The 17,868-nt window shown below is 34.4% G+C and overlaps 2 long non-coding RNA genes across 4 annotated transcripts in view; both read left to right on the top strand.

Moving 5' to 3' along the window:
* The window catches only part of LOC108587339, a 79,620-nt gene that overhangs the window by 49,738 nt on the left and 12,014 nt on the right, over positions 1-17,868 (top strand). The gene's annotated exons all lie outside the window — the stretch shown is intronic.
* Positions 5,661-11,123, top strand: LOC110744000. Its single transcript, XR_002523940.2, has 2 exons — positions 5,661-8,630; positions 9,612-11,123. It is a non-coding gene; the product is annotated as an uncharacterized LOC110744000 (long non-coding RNA).

Below are 17,868 nucleotides of genomic sequence, written 5' to 3'. Positions count from 1 at the left end.
GGTGGAGGAGTGTAATAGGTGAGAAATAGGGCATGTTTAGAGCAGTAAAATTATTCCATATGATACCACAATGATGGATAGAAGGTATTATGCATTTGTCAAAACCTATAGACTTCTATAGCACAAAGAGTGAATATGTGTCAATAAACAGTATAAACTGTTTAAGAAGAGCAGGCATTTCAAGAAGAAATGCAGACTGTTACAAGATAACCTAACTGAATCACATATTTTTCAAATAACGTTCAGGGATGGTGGTAAAAATTGCTGACCTAAGCATCTTTGGACATGAATAGAGCCTGTAAGACTAAAGAAAAAATAAACTGCTGATAAGCACTGTACTTAGTTGATAAAGTTATTTCCCATGGTTGCATGGATTAACAATTCTACTACTGTTCTACTGTGCACTGTAATTGAATGATGAAGTAAATGGATGACAATGAAAGACGCCAAGTTTCTCACTGCTGGAGAGGGAGTTTACAGACAAGCAAAGGGAAGAAGCTAAAACGATCTCTATAGTAATGGATTAGAGTTGGAGATAGTAAGAAGTTATGCTTAGCTTAATATAGGTAAATCAGGTAACATATAGAAATATTTATGGATATGTATATAAATGCATTAGTATAAACACATATAGTTTTTGCTGTATCAGCTGGGAGGGCCTTAAACAAATGACACCCATGAGCAACGAGCATGCCCTTATCTTGATTTCTAATACCACTTTCCAATAAAAAGAAGAAGAGTTCCTTAAAGAAATGCTTGGTTCTAAGACTAGGGAAGCAAATAGGAAAGTTGAACTATGAGCATCTTGTAGTATCAGAAAGTGAAAAAGCATTCAAAAAAATTGTAATACATTTTTTAGGTTATTTCAAAGCATCATGAAAACCAACTGAAAGAACTCACCACGGCCAAAGGTAGAAAATTTGAGTAACAAAATTTTTGTTGCTGAATTAATTATTGCATTTAATTCAATTGATTTAATTAATCATTGCATCAAATTTGAGTTTATTATTGCATTGAATTCAATCAATTAATTAAATAATTTAATTAGTGAATTATTTTATTTATTTATTTATTTATTTATTTATTTATTTATTTATTGAGATAGAGTTCTGCTCTTGTTGCCCAGGCTGGAGTGCAGTGGCATGATCTCGGCTCACTGCAACCTCTGCCTCCTGGGTTCAAGCGATTCTCACACCTCAGCCTCCCAAGTAGCTGGGATTACAGGCACCTGGCAAGACGTCCAGCTAATTCTTGTAGTTTTGGAGGAGACGGATTGCACCATGTTGGCTACGCTGGTCTTGAACTCCTGACCTCAGGTGATCCATCTGCCTCGGCCTCCCAAAGTGCTAGGATTACAGGTATGAGCCACCGCGCCCAGCCAGTAATACTGAATTATAGCCTCAAGTATGAAAAATAAATATATGTAAGTTTAATCTGGTATAAACAAATGAATGAGCACATTAATACATGAAAGAGACACATTTCTTAAGCAGAATAATGTCATAGGATGTATGTAGGTTTTGCACCCTTAAATGGGGGAGCTATGTTCATTCCTGTGCATAGTGACTTCCTCCCAAGTGTAAAGTAATGATAAGGGGGTAAATAATAACTTTACAATTGAGAACCCGGATGGACACAACCTAAGATAGGTGACCAAAGTCAACGTTACCACTCATAAATCGTGTTGATGGTATACACTTGATATGACATAATAAAAATGACACTGTACATCTATAGTCTTCCTCCCAATCACTCATAACCTAAGTTTTATGAGAAAAACATGTTTATATTGGGCAATCTGCAAAATACCAGACCAGCACACTTCCAAACTGTCAAGATAACCAAAAAGAGAAAGGTCTAGGCCAGGCACAGTGGCTCATGCCTGTAATCCCAGCACTTTGGAAGGCTGAAGCAGGTGGATCACTTGAGGTCAGGAGTTCAAGATCAGCCTGACCAACATGTTGCAATCCCATCTTTACAAAAAATTAATTAAATAAATAAATAAATAAATAAATAAATAAATAAATAAAAATTAGCCAGGTGTAGTGGCATGCCTGTAGTTCCAGCTACTCAGGAGGCTGAGGTGGGAGAATGACTTGAACCCAGGAGGCGGAGGCTATAGTGAGCCAAGATCATGCCACCGCACTCCATCCTGAGTGACAGAGTGAAAACCTGTCTCATTAAAAAAAGAGGAAGAAGAAAAGAAGAAGAAGAAGGAGGAGGAGGAGGAGGAGGAGGAGGAGGCAATTATTTTAATTGGCTCTCTACATTTCTCTAAGATAACAACTTAACAGAAGTTTGTATTGAAAGAGGTAGTATTCTTTCTTTAAAACTTATTTCTCAGAAAGTAAGAATAGAGCATAAAGTAAATTAGTAAAGTGCTTATTTATAACTCTTGGCACTCATTGTATTGTGTAGTATACTTAATTAAAATGTTGTTATATTTTACATCTCCATCAAAGCTGAACATTTGCACTGGGCTCCTATTTAAATTAGCCAGTTCTACTTATCTTACAAGGGCAATAATCATTCAAATGAAAACCTCATTGAATAAAACAGGGGTGAAAATGTATTTCAATGGTTTCTTCACTTTGTATAGTGACTCAGAATAGTGTTTGATCCAAACACTATTTATTTGCTTCTGTTTATTTGCTGAAGGCTCAGTCACACGAGTGCATTGGAGATCAACTTCTCCTTTTGTCCAATTCTATCTTCTTCATTTTCTTATTGAATGTCTGCTAAGGGTAATTGTTCCCTATTAATTTTCTGACTGTGACATCTCATAAAAGTCTTTAAAAGAACCTGATCTAAGTCTGAATGAGTTAGTGGTTCATTTTGAATTTGAGCATTGCTGAAGATGATTTATTGGACCTTTTTTTTTTGAAAAATTACTGATGTTGATAATTTTTGTTTTTTCTTTGTGGACTACTCAGATTTCTCAGTAAAGATTCTCTTAATATGTTGCCTTGGAAGCAAAGGACTAGCTTCCAGCGTTCTTAGAACCACATACTAAGGACTATGTTTCTAAAAATGCTAGATTGGTTCTAGAATGCTGAAGAATCCCTAGCATTCAGCATAAAATGCTAGGGACTGTCAGCATTCACCATGTGTTATTTTCACAATTACTAAATTCCCTTGTTTTAGATACTGTATTTATGTTCTCAACTCTGGCTGTGGTCACCCAGTGGATAGATTCTCTGCTTTTCCCTCTCCAATGAGTAAACCTTCAGCTGTTTAGGGGAAGAGCAATCAACCGGTGAAATGGGTTTGGAAGGAAATCTTAGGATCAAACTTCTTAAACATGTTTCAATCCTTATTTAGTTATCTCCATTCTCTTATTCCAGGTACGGGTATTTTCTTAGTCTGTGGAAGATTCTGCTTTAGAGTTCAGGCTATTTTTTGATCATCCTTCATATCCACTTCAGGATTTGACATTTTCTAGTTCTACTAAGTCTGTTAGTACTCACCCATATGCTTGCCAAACTTTCCAAAGTACTTTCACCATAACAGCACCTCGAAGTTCTGATTTCCCTTCTATTGTTTTATACTTGATTGTTGAAATTAAAGAGAAAAATTCTTTAAAAAATGAACAAGTATTTGATATAAAGAAATCTTTGCAGTTGAAAAACTAACATATTCATCATATTAACTGGTGACCATAAAAATAAGTTCAAAACAAGGGATCTCTTCCAATAATTTATTTTGAGATCTCAGACCAATCTGTCTTAATACTTTCATTTGAAAGATGAAATTAAAATCTATACTTCAATATCTCTTATGTTTTTTATTTTTTAAATCACATGTCAAAGTGTAAGTCTGTATTACAAGTAAAATATTTTTGCAAATTCTAAGTAACAAAAAAGTTTTGTCAGGCATACTTTTTTTTTTTTCTTAAGCATACTGTATGCTGAATGCTGATGATCTAAAAAATACATTTTTCTGTTTTTATGTCAGGAAATTTAAAGAGCATTATGCTAAGTATATAATGGATGTCACCCAATCCTTAAACATTTGAGTCTGGTAAATGTTTTGAATGTATATACCACATCTACAAAGTTATTATGAGGTAAAGATGCTCAGAAGGTTTCAAATCAATTCCCTTTCTCAAAAAATTGTATCTGTAAATTATCCAAGTTTTCTGAAATAAAGAGTTTATGTAAGTCTATTTTTCAACTTTGGCATTTTATAAATTTTCATATTCCATTTAATGTTAAAAGAGGGATGGTCAATGTCTTATCTATGTGTCTAATGAAGTTAGGTCTTTCATCAATTATGCTTTCATACCATAATGACTGGTTCATATCAAACATTTTTAGATATAATTTAATTGCACGGTATTTTCTTTCATTCTCCCCAAAACTCAAAATAAAAACATTTAAAAAGTTATAACACAGTATTTTCTAAATCTTTTAAGTTTTTAACTTGTTGTAGCATTTTAAATAATTAAATAATAGTTTAAAATCACTGAAAATTATCTCTTACTTTTTGATAGGCCTTTTAAATAATTAATGTCAATGTCTTCAGACATGGACGGTTAAAGTCCAGTTATATTATCCATAGTTATTTTGCACTCAAGCTTCCTCTATACAGATAGATAAATAGGGTTTAAAAAAGAACATATAAAGCACACTTATTCATCTTTGAGGTTAAATCAGCTTATCTATTTGGGGAAATAATTATCTTCTCTTTCCTTACCAATCCATCCAAATCTCTTCCGAAGTACACGTTAGATGATTCATGAGTATAGAAATAAAGGATAGTCTTTAGAAATCTCATCAGTGTTGATATTTCATTTTGAAACATGCATTATATTTTAATCAGTTTTCCTCTGCACTCTCAGAATCACATTTTTTTCTTTCAATATGATTTTATTTTCAGTACTGCCAGCTTGGGAGCTCTAGAGCCCTGTGTTTAAAAACACATCAGACTGCTTCCCAGCTTAAAAAGCATTCAGTGGCTCCCGTAGCACTTACAATGAATGCCAAACCCCTCACCCACCCTTCCTAAGTCACAGTGTGCTGTTTCTACCTGTCAGTAACTAATTTTAATCATACCAAACTTCCTTCAGTTTCTATGACACATTGAGCTCAGTCCAAACTCTGCCTTCCGGCCGGGCGCAGTGGCTCATGCCTGTAATCCCAGCACTTTGGGAGGCCAAGGCAGGCGGATCACCTGAGGTCAGGAGTTCAAGAACAGTCCGTTCAACATGGCAAAACTCCGTCTCTGCTAAAAAATACAAAAATTAGCCAGCATCACGGTGGGCACCTGTAGACCCAGCTACTCAGGAGGCTGAAGCAGGAGTGCTCAGGATCAGTCGATCAGATCATCGGAACCATTTTGGCAGGCTGCGCGGCAGTCGCAGGAACTCATCGGGAAAAAGGAAGGAAAAGGAAGGAAAAGGAAGGAAAAAGAAAGAAAAAGAAAGAAAGAGAGAAAAGAAAGAAAAGAAGAAAGAAAAAGAAGGAAAGAAAAGAAAGAAAAGAAGAAAGAAGAAGAAAAGAAGAAAAGAAAGAAAGAAAGAAAGAAAAGAAAAAGAGAGAGAAAGAAAACCTCTGTCTTCTGTCTCTCCATAATATTCAGTCTACCTGGAATAATTTTCCCCTAGTCTTTTATATGATTCACTACTTCCCCTCCTTCAGGAATCAGTGTCGGTCTTTTCAGTGGTAAATTAGAAAACCACGTATTTGTAAAGTAGATATCCTGCTACCTGACATACTTGCTCAGTAACATATCATCCTCATTGTAGCCTTCATAAAAATTACCACAGTTTCCAGCTTAAATTTACAGAACTCCTCATTTAGATTACAAGTTTTATGAGAGACCATATAAGGATTATATAGTCTTCAGCTTGATGCCTAACTTAATGAATAGATATTGGATGCCCAAGTGAAATGTATATAGGTGTTATACATGACATTAATTTATTCTATATTAAGATTAAATCCTAGAGTCTTATTAGATTATAAAAACAACTTACTTAAGTAATGTAACAAAGAGCCTGACTCAAAAAAAATGACTAATAACAACTTTTAAGCCTTATTTATCTTCCCCTTCTGTCCTACATCTGGGCAGGCTCATAATAAAGCCAGGTACACCCTTCTTTGGTACCAATGGGAAATTCAAGCCATGTGTGGAAATACTCATGCTTCCGTTTCCAAACTACCATAAAAACCTCAAGCCAGTATCCTTTTCTTGCTCTCACAAGCCATTTTTGGACCTAACTGGACCTTCCCTGGTCTCCCTAGAAAACCTTGTTATGTGAATAATAAGACGTTTTATGCCCCCTTTGTGTTTGTGTGACGTCATCAATCTCGACTACCAAACAAATTTTTTAACGGGGGGTCCATCCTGCTTTTGCAGTGTGGTGTACAACAGGTAAAAATATACTATTTCAGAAGTCCTGAAAATATTCTTGACCCATTGTGCCCCTAGTATTTGAGTAATATTTTTCATGTCACTACTGTACCCACTGTGGGGGGGGGGGACCCTAACAGCTCCATTTATTAAGTAGTGAATAAGTACCTCAGTAGATATAAGTGCTTACATCCCGACAACTTAGTAGCTATTTGAAAAAAAATACACACGCATGAAAGTAGCTTTTGTCATATTGAACAGATGTCACTGTGATTCCCTTGAAAACGTAAAATATCTGAAAGTGATTCTGTGAGTTCAGAGGCACCACTGGGAGTCCGAGGAGTATGGCAATGGCAGATGCATATGGTACCCTCAGTCCATCTGTTTCCAGTCCAGCCAATGCTGTCACTGACATGCATATTACCAGCATCGTATCTCAAGCTTTGTGCCCTAGTAGCTCTTTGTTTTTTTACCTCAGGGATTTCTCCAGAGACATAAAATGCCACTTAGAATACAGATAGTGTCAACTTAGTTCAGAGTAGTAAATGCCCACAGAGGTAAACCTCAACCAGGGAAAAGGGTGTTTGATAAAGGACTTAGACTTCCCATTCATTGGTGACTCACATCTGAGGAACATTCTACAAGGATCCTGGGATGATACCCAGTGGAATTTGTGTCCCAGTTATCCATAGCACAAGAGAGTTTAATAAAATAACATTTCCCGCCCCCCAGACATTCTTCTTCTGTCTCACTTCCATTATTCTTCCTGGGATCACTGTCCAAGTAAGCTACGACCAGCACACAATTTCTTGTTTCAGGACACATTCTAAATGTTCTAAATATTCTAGATATGAAATTTTTTTAAAAAATACATAATTTTAGTGGAGTCATCTAGCTCCTTCCGAACATCTATTATACACATGAGAAACCACATAAAATATGGAATTGAATTTAAGGTTCTAGATGAACACTATCTGTGTTCTTCCCTCTATGTACGGAATGGATCATGCAAAAGTGTCAATATCTCTAAACCTTCTTCTTTTTATCTGGATACTGACTGTAGTTGAATTTAGCTAATCAGATTTTTACAAGGATGTAAAGATATAATACCTGTAAAGCAACCAGTGCAATATTAGAATTATATTAATTATGCAATATAATTAGCTGTTATTGTTAAATAAACAAGACTTGGAAGTGGTCTTTTAGTTTCCATTTGTAGAACTTATTAATTGTATTAGTTTTACCATACTGGGTCAGCAATATTTCCTAGCTACATTCTAGTTTGACAGGGTTGTCTAAAAGGTGTTGGTATGCTTCATTAATTCAGGCTGAGAACGAGTTATTTGTGTAATATGTACTATCAAAGTCCAAAAGTATAAAAATAAGGCAGTCTCTAAACCTCATCTAATAACAGCAAAGCTATCCCTGTCACTTCTTCAAATATGCATATTCTAAGACTCAAAGATTTGTAAACAGTTAAAATCATGGAACTTTTGACCGGGAAAATAGTCTCAATTCATTAGCAACAAAGTAGGAAAGTCAAGTGAAAAACATGTTTAGCATACATGATCTATAGCGTCACAAACTATGAATATATTTTTCTTTCCAAATCATGATATACTCTGGCATAGACTTATTAGAAATTGGCTGAGAGGTTTGAAACACTTGTTCTGCTGTTTTAGGATTCATTTTAATTGTCTAGAATTTCAAGTAATTGGGGCAAGGGTTAATATTATTTTTCACTTGACTTATCTAAATAATTATCCCAATTTTCCAGTTCATTTTCTGCATGTCAATATAACCTTCAGCTGTTTCTTTAAAGAGTTATTTGACATAGTGTGAATTAGCTCTGCCTTTTAAAATAGAACGTGCTACATGTGGGTTTTCACAATAGTAAGTGAAGTAAAGCTTTAGGAATTAGGAAGTTAATATAAGTTTGATAAGTGTAATTAGCCAAACTAAGTAACTGACAAATTTCCATTTTATTTTATTACAAATTAATGGTGTTGGCTTTAGCAATTTAGCATCATACATCATGCTTTCTTGCAAATATTTTTTCCCCTTGGTTACTTCTAGAGATCCCTATTCAAATTAAAATATACTGGCAGATGTAACGATCAATGCTTTTATCCATCCATTTAGGTGTTTTTTTTTTTTTAATTTTAAGGCACACATTTTGCATTTGAATGATTCTTTAGAATTTCCAAGTGGTTTCATGTTCAGTAACTGTTCTAATGTTATAATTTACTTTTGTTTAGGTGGAACAGATATTAATAGTGAGTATTTTTCAGTCAGAATTGCTTTCTCACTTCTAAACATAATACTAATTGTGTTAGAGTGTCTACTTTTTCTCAATCTTTATTCTCTCACTGATATAGAATTACATATTCAGTATCTTTGCAATTTAACATTGGCGTGTCTCTGACTGCAGTTACTGAGTATATTTCCCTGTCTTGTTCATGTTGCATTTGATGGTAGAATGTTATACCATGTGACACAAATAGAAACTTTAAATGTGCTTGGGCAATTTGCTTGGTCTCTTTGTGGGCTTCCACCATCTCTATGAGAAGAACATCTCTTGCTGCAAGTACTATGATGAGAGATGTAGGGCAGAACCTCACCAGGCTTGGCCTGGAGCCAATTTTATCCCTTCTACTGATCAAGGAACAAGAAAAGAAAATGTTGTTGCTGAGGTGCGATTTGCTATGCACTTTATTATAGCAGAAACCTGACCAATTCCCCAATATAATATTGGGACTTCAATGGCAATGTATATATTATGAGACTTTGCCCTCTTTCCTTAACTGCTTCTTCTAGGTGTAGAAATCTCCCTCCAGGTGAGGCTTAGTACCACAAAAGAAAACAGGAAAGAAATTTCTGTCATTTAGGGATCATGTATTATAAACACTAGCTCCTTGCCTATTCATTGTATAGCACTGTACATGTTCCATCCCCATAGAATCATGAACCTCATACAATGAAAGAAATTTGCAGTGTAAAGAACAGACCATAATAAATAAATAAATGAGAAAACTTGGACTTCTGCTTCTGATAAAATGAAGTAAACACACTTGTCCTCTTTTTTACATTAAATACAAATAAAAACCCTGGATATCATATATAAAACGAACATAATGAGACTCTAAAAGGTAGGGAAAGGGAGAAGGGCTAGGGATATTAAGACCAAAGAATGGAATGGTTGTTAATTCCTGTTTGTTTCTGTTGTTTGTTTATTTATTTTTCCTTGTATTTTCCAGACTTGGAGCTGAAGAAGCTAACACCGAAAAATACCAATACATGCAGCCAAGGCTCCCCTAAAAGCTTTAGTTTATAGCCAAAGGTTCAAGAAAAAGGTGGCCTATTAAGACAGAAGACTTTGACAAAACAGCTTTACTCTAGCAAAAAATACAGAAAAATAAAAACAAGCAAACAAACAAACAAAAATGTTGTTTTCACCCCCCTCCCCCAACATAATAGCAAATTTCCAGCAGGAGCTTAGATTTCTAGCATCCTCACGCTGTAATGAACCTTCTCAGTTCTTGCACTGGGATGGTAGGAGAGAAAGCCTAGTAGGAACCCAGCTTTTCCATCCCGGCCAGGAAATAACAAGGCCACCCTTGTGGTGTCAGTGGGATTGCATGAAGAGCTTGGGTTTTCAAACCAACCCGTCATTAAGGAGGTGACCCTTTCTTCACCCCACTGAGAGTGTCAGAAAGACCAGTCAAAGAGTCATAAATTTTACCTCAATTTTACAGCAGTTATGAGGCTACATTCCCCCAAGTATCCTTGGGATTTATTAATGATATACTCCTACACCTCTTGGCCAGAGACAGTGTATCTATCATTGAAGGCCTGATGGGGAACTAGAACTCCCACCTACACGAAGTCGTGACAACAAGCACTCCCTGTTGGGTGTCAACATAGGCTGAGTGGGAACTATGGACTTTCAAACCTCCTCATGGTAATGCGGCAGCCGGTGCCTTTTATTTGTAAGAACGGTATTAGAGAGAAACAGTGAAAACAGAAATTTTAAATAAAGTCCAGAGCCTCATTACCTCATACCTAAAATGTTAAAGTTTTAATAAGTGTATTAGTCTCTTTTCATACTGCTATAAAGATACTACTTAAAACTGAGTAATTTATAAACAAAAGAGGTTTCATTGACTCACAGTTCCACATGGTTGCAGAGGCCTCAGGAAACTTACAATTATGACAAAAGGCAAAGGTGAAGCAAGGCATGTCTTACATTGCTGGAGGAGGGAGTGCATGCATGGGAATCTGCCACTTTTAAAACCATCAGATGTTGTGGGAACTCCCTCAGTATCATTAGAACAGCATGAGGGAACCTCCCCCATGATTCAATCACCTCCCACCAGGTCCCTCCGTCAATACGTGGGGATTACAATTTAAGAGGAGATTTTGGTTGGAACACAGAGCCAAACCTTATCAGGAAGCAATCACTTGTCCTAAAAAGAATCATAAAGATCTCAAACTGTTTAGAACAATGCAAGAAAAAAATTCTCAAACTGAATGAAAGAAGACAGTCAATAGTGGCCAACACCAGGATAATAATGATGTCAGCATTATCTGACCAAAATATTTTAAGGCAGCCGTCATAAAAATGCCATGATAACCAATTACAAAAATGTTTGAGATGAGTGAAAAAATAATCTCAGGAAAGAAATAGTTTCAACAAAATGCAATAACTGATTAAAAAAAATAAGTAAGTAAAACCTGAGTGTGTAGACCCAATACCAGAATGGAAGAAATAGAGAAAAACAAATAAATAAATAGGTGAATTTGAAAATAGAACAATAGAAATCACATAATCTGAGCAAAAGAGAGAAAATAGAGTTAAAAAAAAATGAACGGAGCCTCAGAGACCATAGAACTATAGCAAAAGTTTTCATATTTGTGGCATTCTTATACCAGAAGACTATCAAGAGGATACAGCTAAACAAATTATTCAAAAAACTAGTAGATGAAAAGTTTCTGATATGGTTTGACTCTGTGTCATGGCTCAAATCTCATGTCAAATTGTAATCCCTAATGTTGGAGGTGAGGCCTGGTGAAAGATGATTGGATCATGGAAGCAGTTTTTCATGATGGTTTAGCACCATCCCATTCGTGCTGTTCTTTTGATAGTGAGTGAGTTATTGTGAAATCTGCTTATTAAAAAAGTGTGCAGCAACTTCCCTTACTCTCTCTTGCTCCTACTCTGGCCACGTAATGTGCCTGCTTCTCCTTCACCATCCACCACGATTGTAAGTTTCCTGAGGTCTACCCAGAAGTTGAGCAGAGGCCGGTGCCATGCTTGCTGTACAACCTGCAGAACTTTGAGCCAATTAAGTGTCTTTCCTTTATAAATTACCCAGCCTCAGATGTCATTATAGCAATGCAAGAATAAACTATTACAGTTTCCTAGTTTGGCAAAACATTTAAAACTACAGAGTCAGGAAACAGAGCAAACAACAACCAGGATAAACTCAAAAAATTCTACACCAAGACACAGCATAGTCAAACTTCTGAAAAGTAAATACAAAGAAAATCACCCTGGGAAACAATGAGGAGAAATGACACCTTAAGGGGAATATAGTTCAAGTGACAGTGGATTTCTCATTAAAACCCATGAAGGACAGAGGAAGCAGCAAAACATTTTTCGAGTGCCAACCAAGAATCCTATGTCAGACAAAAATATCCCTTAAGATGAAGAGACAATCAAGACATTCTCAGAAAAAATTAAACCAAGAGAAATTTTCCCCAGCAAATCTATGCTAAAAATGGCTAAAAATTTTCTAGACAGAAAGACAATAAAATAAGTAAACTTAGAATATGAGAAAGGAAAAAAAAATATGGTAAATAAATTTATAGGTAAATACAATAGACTTCCTTTCTCTTTTTGAGTTATCTAAATTTGTTTAATTATTGAAACAAAAATAATATTTATTGATGTGATTAAAATATAAGCTAGAGACAATATTTAAAAATATATATATAAATAAGGAGTGTAAACTGACACAAAGAGATTAGGGTTTTTATACTTCCTTTGAACTGGTAAAGTAACAACATCAGTAGACCGTGTTGTTTTGTCTATCTATCTATCTATCTATCTATCTATCTATCTATCTATCTATCTCTCATACCTATAGCAACCACTATAAAAGCTATAGAAAGTTCCAAAGAGAAACTGTACTAGACACTTGTTAAAAATGACAAACAAGGCTTTATTCAAAACTATGGCAATAAAGTAGGGAGACTATCACAATAGGAGAGAGATCAAACTTATCTCTGTTGATACAAAAGGCAGGGGAGTCTTTAAGCACTGAGGCGAGGTAGTGGAAAAGTTCTGGAGGATATTAAGGGGAAATTGGCCAATGTGATTAGGCCACCTGAGTTTGCTAATTGGCACTTACAGAATTTAAGCTCCCAACTTCCCATAGACTGGAAGATGATAGGTATGCTATCTAACTTGATTATTACATTTCAAAAGGATGACTTCCAGGTCCTTGAAAAAGATACTCCTGGATGGCAAAACTGTCACGGAGCTGGGAGATGATTTACATTTGAAATATGCAGAAAAAATACAATTGCAAGTTTTTTAAGTTAATGCTCTGTAAGAAAAGGGATGCCAAGGGTCCATAGTCAGAAAGAAACCTAATTAAATTTTAGACAAGCTGAGAGGAGGATTACAGATGTCCTGGTGAAAAGAATACACTGAAACACACTACACACAAATCAAAATGAAATCCTCAAACATCATTCAAGTTACCCACCACAAGGCAAACAATCCAAACCAAAGAAATTAAAAACAAAGTGGACAAACAGAAGAATGTCAGTACTAAATTGTAACATATCAATAATTAAATTAATTGTAAATTTTCTGAATAGCCAAGACAATTCAAGATAGAGGTTGGCATAGTCAATTGAAAAATATTGACCAATGATATGCAGTCTTCAAGAAACTTACTTCAAATATGATATGGGTAGATTGAAAACAAAAAGATGGGAAAAAGTATATTATGTGATCATTTCAAAAGAAAGCAGGGATGGCTACTAATATAAAGTAGACTTCAGAGCGAAGAATGTTACCAGAAAGAGATTTTATATAATAATTTAAAAATGGTTAACACAGCAAAAAGGCACATCAATTCCACATATATATGAAACAAGCAACAGAACAGCAAATTGTTTGAAGAAAACTCATGATAGAGCTAAAAGGAGAAAAAGACAAATCAACTTATAATAAATGAGTTATCTCACTCAAAAACTCATACAACAAGTGAGAAAGGCAAGGAAATAGAAGTGCCCAACAATACCATCAACCAACAGGATCTTACTGATATTTATAGAACACTCCACCCAACAAGAATAGAGTACTCACTTTTAAGTTCCTATGGAATATACACTAAGATAGACCATATCCTGAACAGGAAACAAATTCAACAAATATTTTAAAAATTAAAAGTATGCAGATTATGCTATCTGACTACAGTAGAAACTACAGTAGAAATCAGTAACAGAAAGATAAAAAGAAAATCTTCAAAGTTTTAGCAACAAAATACTGCTCTTCTGTATACGCCATGGTTCAAAGAGAAAGTCTCAAGAGAAATAAAGACCACATTGTGCAGAAGGAAAATGAAAATGCAACATATCAAAGTCGCTAGGGTAAGCTAAAGCACTAGGACAATTCATAACACTAAATGTTTACGTTAGAAAAGAAAAAAAGTCTAAAGTCAATCATCTAAGCTCTGACATCAAGACTTTTAAAAAAGAACAAAGTAACCCAAATAATTAAGCACAAAAATGTGAAGATTAAAGATAAAAACAGAGATTTGATATAGAAAAAATAGATACAATCAGTAAGAAAAGCAAAACTGGCAGAGAGAGAGAGAGGGAAGTGGAGAAATACAAAATACCAATACACCAATATCAGGAATAAAACCAGTCTTCAAAAGGATAACAAGGGACTGCTACAGAGACCTCTGTACACATAGATTTGACAACTAAGATAAAATGAAGCAATTTCTTGAAAAAAAAATTACTACAAATTATTCAACAAGAAATAAATAATTTAAACAGCAGTATAACTACTAAGGCAGTTGAGATAACTTAACTCCTCAGAAGGAAACCGCTATACCTCAGTTATTTAACTAGAGAATACTACCAATGATTTAAAGAATTAACATCAGCTCTACGCAATCCTTCCAGAATGTGAAAATAGAGAAAACATTGTCCAATTTATTTTAGGAAACCGGTTTACACTGATACTAAAACCAGATAAATACAGTATAATCAAAGAAAATTGCAGACCAATACTCATTATGAATATAAATATAATAATCCTTAACAAAATATTAGTAAATATAGGCTGGGCGTGGTGGCTCACACCTGCAATCCCAGCACTTTGGGAGGCCGAGGCTGGTGGATCACGAGGTCAGGAGATCGAGACCATCCTGGCTAACACGGTGAAACTCCGTCTCTACTAAAAATACAAAAATTTAGCCGGGCGTGGTGGCGGGTGCCTGTAGTCCCAGCTACTCGGGAGGCTGAGGCAGGAGAATGGCGTGAACCCGGGAGGCGGAGCTTGCAGTGAGCTGAGATCGCGCCACTGCACTCCAGCCTGGGAGACACAGTGAGACTCCGTCTCAAAAAAAAAAAAAAGAAAGAAAGAAAGAAACAAAATATTAGTAAATAAAGTGCAGCTATATACAAAAGGGGTGATATATCATGACCATGTAATGTTTATTCCGTGGACACAGCCTGGTTTAATATTCAAAAATCATTCAGTGTGATTTACCATATTAACAGTAATGTTTGAAAAAGTAACATCATATCAACCTGTGGGGCGAGGAAGAACTCGGGACAGTTACTCAACATTCATGCATGATAAAAACTCTTAGGAAAATAGAAATAGAGGTAAACTTTCTCAACTTGAAAAAGAGCATTCTTAAAAAATAAAATAAAAACTACTAGCATGATATTTTCTCCCTTATGATCAGAAATAAGACAAAGAACACATGCCCTCACAGCTCTTACTCAACTTTGTTCTGGGAATTCTAGGTTGTGCAATAAGCTAAGCAAAAGAAATAAAGATATACAGAGCAGAAAGGAATAAATAAGACTGCCTCTATATACATATAACGCAAGTGGCTACAAAGAAAATCCCAAGAAATCTTAACTAAACAAAACAACCTCCTAGAAATAATGAGTCCCAATAACAAGGTCACTATGTAACAAGATCGACATAGAGATACTGATTTTGTGTCTATATACTAGCAATGAATGTATTTACACAATAATTTTAAAAAAATTTATCATTTATAATTACTCAGAAAACATGCTTAGGTATTTCTAATACTAACAAAAGGTAAATCTAAGAAAACAAATTGGACTTTTTTGCTAAAGTCTACAAAATAGTGTTAGAAGTAGTGAAAAAAATCTAAATATAAAGAGGGACATACGTGCTATATATTTGGGTTGGAAGATGGAACATAGTAACGATGCCGAGCTTCCCAAATTAATCCCCAGGTTTAACATAATTTCTGTCAAGCAATGAATGTTAAACATTAAATATGAATATATAGTATAAAGATATTATACAATTATGTGTAATAAATATAAATATATATTATATAACATGTATACATTTATATATTATAACATATGTTTTAAAATAGATCTTTTGTTATACCAAGTAAAGTTTATATAATTGTCACCAGGTTTCATCTCTCTAGATTTTGTTAATGTCTAGGTTTTGTTAATGTCTAATTACTTGCTAATTTTCAGTTACATTACCCATTTGTTATTTTAATTATATTTAATTAAATTAATTATGGGGATATGAAGACAGGTCTTTCTTCTAATTGCAGGTTGATAAAATGAATATGCACAGTCATAATTAAATGTCTATTTTTAAAGAATACAGAAAGATGTGAGATTAATCAGAATTTTCTTTGTTTATTTCACATATGATATTAAAATACATTAAAAATTAATAAAGGTCACAACATATTTTCCGTTTGTACTAACTCATTTTCAGGTTTTCATCCATTGTTTTAGGATATTCACTCTATCTCTTAAATTGCAAGATATTTGAGAAAATTTAATAGTTTTTTGTTAAACAAATATCTGATGAGTATTTCTGTCCTCAAACCTAAATTTCCTGACTTTTCTAATCAGAGTGAGAGATTATGACTTTAATATTCACACAAACTGTTTCCACTAACAGCAATTCATTACTCAGAATATGTGAATTTCTCTGTTTTGATTTCATCATTAACATAAAATATGTTGCTTGTTATTACAATGATAATTAAAATCACTCAATGCATTAACACAAACATATTAACTGTTAAATAAATAATAATTTATGTTATAATTAATATAATTATAATTGTTAACTACTTTTCCTCCACATTGTTCTAAAGGAACAAGGTCATAAATATAAATATAAATAACAATGAAGCATATCATGATTATTCCTAAAACATTTATTAAATGGCTAATTGTTAATTGTTTTTTTTTTTTCCTCTTTCAATTTCCTTTTGGCATTTATTTCATTTTCTCTTTTGAAGTTCCCCCTTCAGACTTTTCCCTTCTTTTGCTATTTTTAAAAGCGTATTGCTATAGTTTGGATGTTTCTCTTCACTAAACCTCAGGTTGAAATTTGATCCCCAGTGTTGGAAATAAGTGCCTAATGAGAGGTGTTCGGATCAGGGAGGGGATCTCCATGAATAGATTAATGCCCTCCTTGGGGTAAAGGTTAAGTGAGTACTCACTCATTAGTTCCAATGAGAGTTGATTGTTAAGAAGAACCTGGTACCTCCTCTCCTTCTCTCTTGCTTCTTCTCTCATTATGTGATCTCTGCGTACGCCAGCCCTGCTTCACCTTCTGCCATGAGTGAACACAGCCTGAAGCCCTCCCCGAGGAAGGCTTCATAGCTGATGCCATGTTTCTTTTATAGCCTGCAGAACTGTGAGCCAAATAAACCTCTATTATTTATAAATTACCCAGCCTCGGGTATTTCTTTACAGCAACATTAAATGGACTAAGACACATATTTTCCTTAAAGTATGTTTACTACATTTTTTATTTTCTGTACCATCCTCTGAATTGCTCATTTAAACAAACAGAGATAGAAAATATACTACTAATAAAATAATTAGCTTAAAAGTAAATATAAATATGTAGTAATTTAATATAAGTTCATGTTCATTGTTGTTGACTTCAAAATAATAATTGTGCATTTTCCACCTTCTGTCTCTTATAATCCAAGGTAAATTTTGCTTCTTGAGTCTATCACATTATTTTTTCTGCATGTAGGAAATGAGTAGAGAATGAATAGAATGCTTCTTTCTTTTTTTTTAATAAGTGGAAAATATTTTTAGATTTTAACTTGGAAAAATTTACTCAGAAGTATTAGAATGTAAGAAATAAAAGCATCCGTGTGTTGTTCAATTATATATGTATACTTATACATATATAGATATATATTTCATTTGTACATATTCAAC

This window comes from Papio anubis, chromosome 8, assembly GCF_008728515.1.
Source record: "Papio anubis isolate 15944 chromosome 8, Panubis1.0, whole genome shotgun sequence".
In the NCBI taxonomy this organism is placed as follows: Eukaryota; Metazoa; Chordata; class Mammalia; order Primates; family Cercopithecidae; genus Papio; species Papio anubis.
Note: the sequence above shows the minus strand (reverse complement) of the source record. Positions and strands in the feature narration are given on the sequence as shown.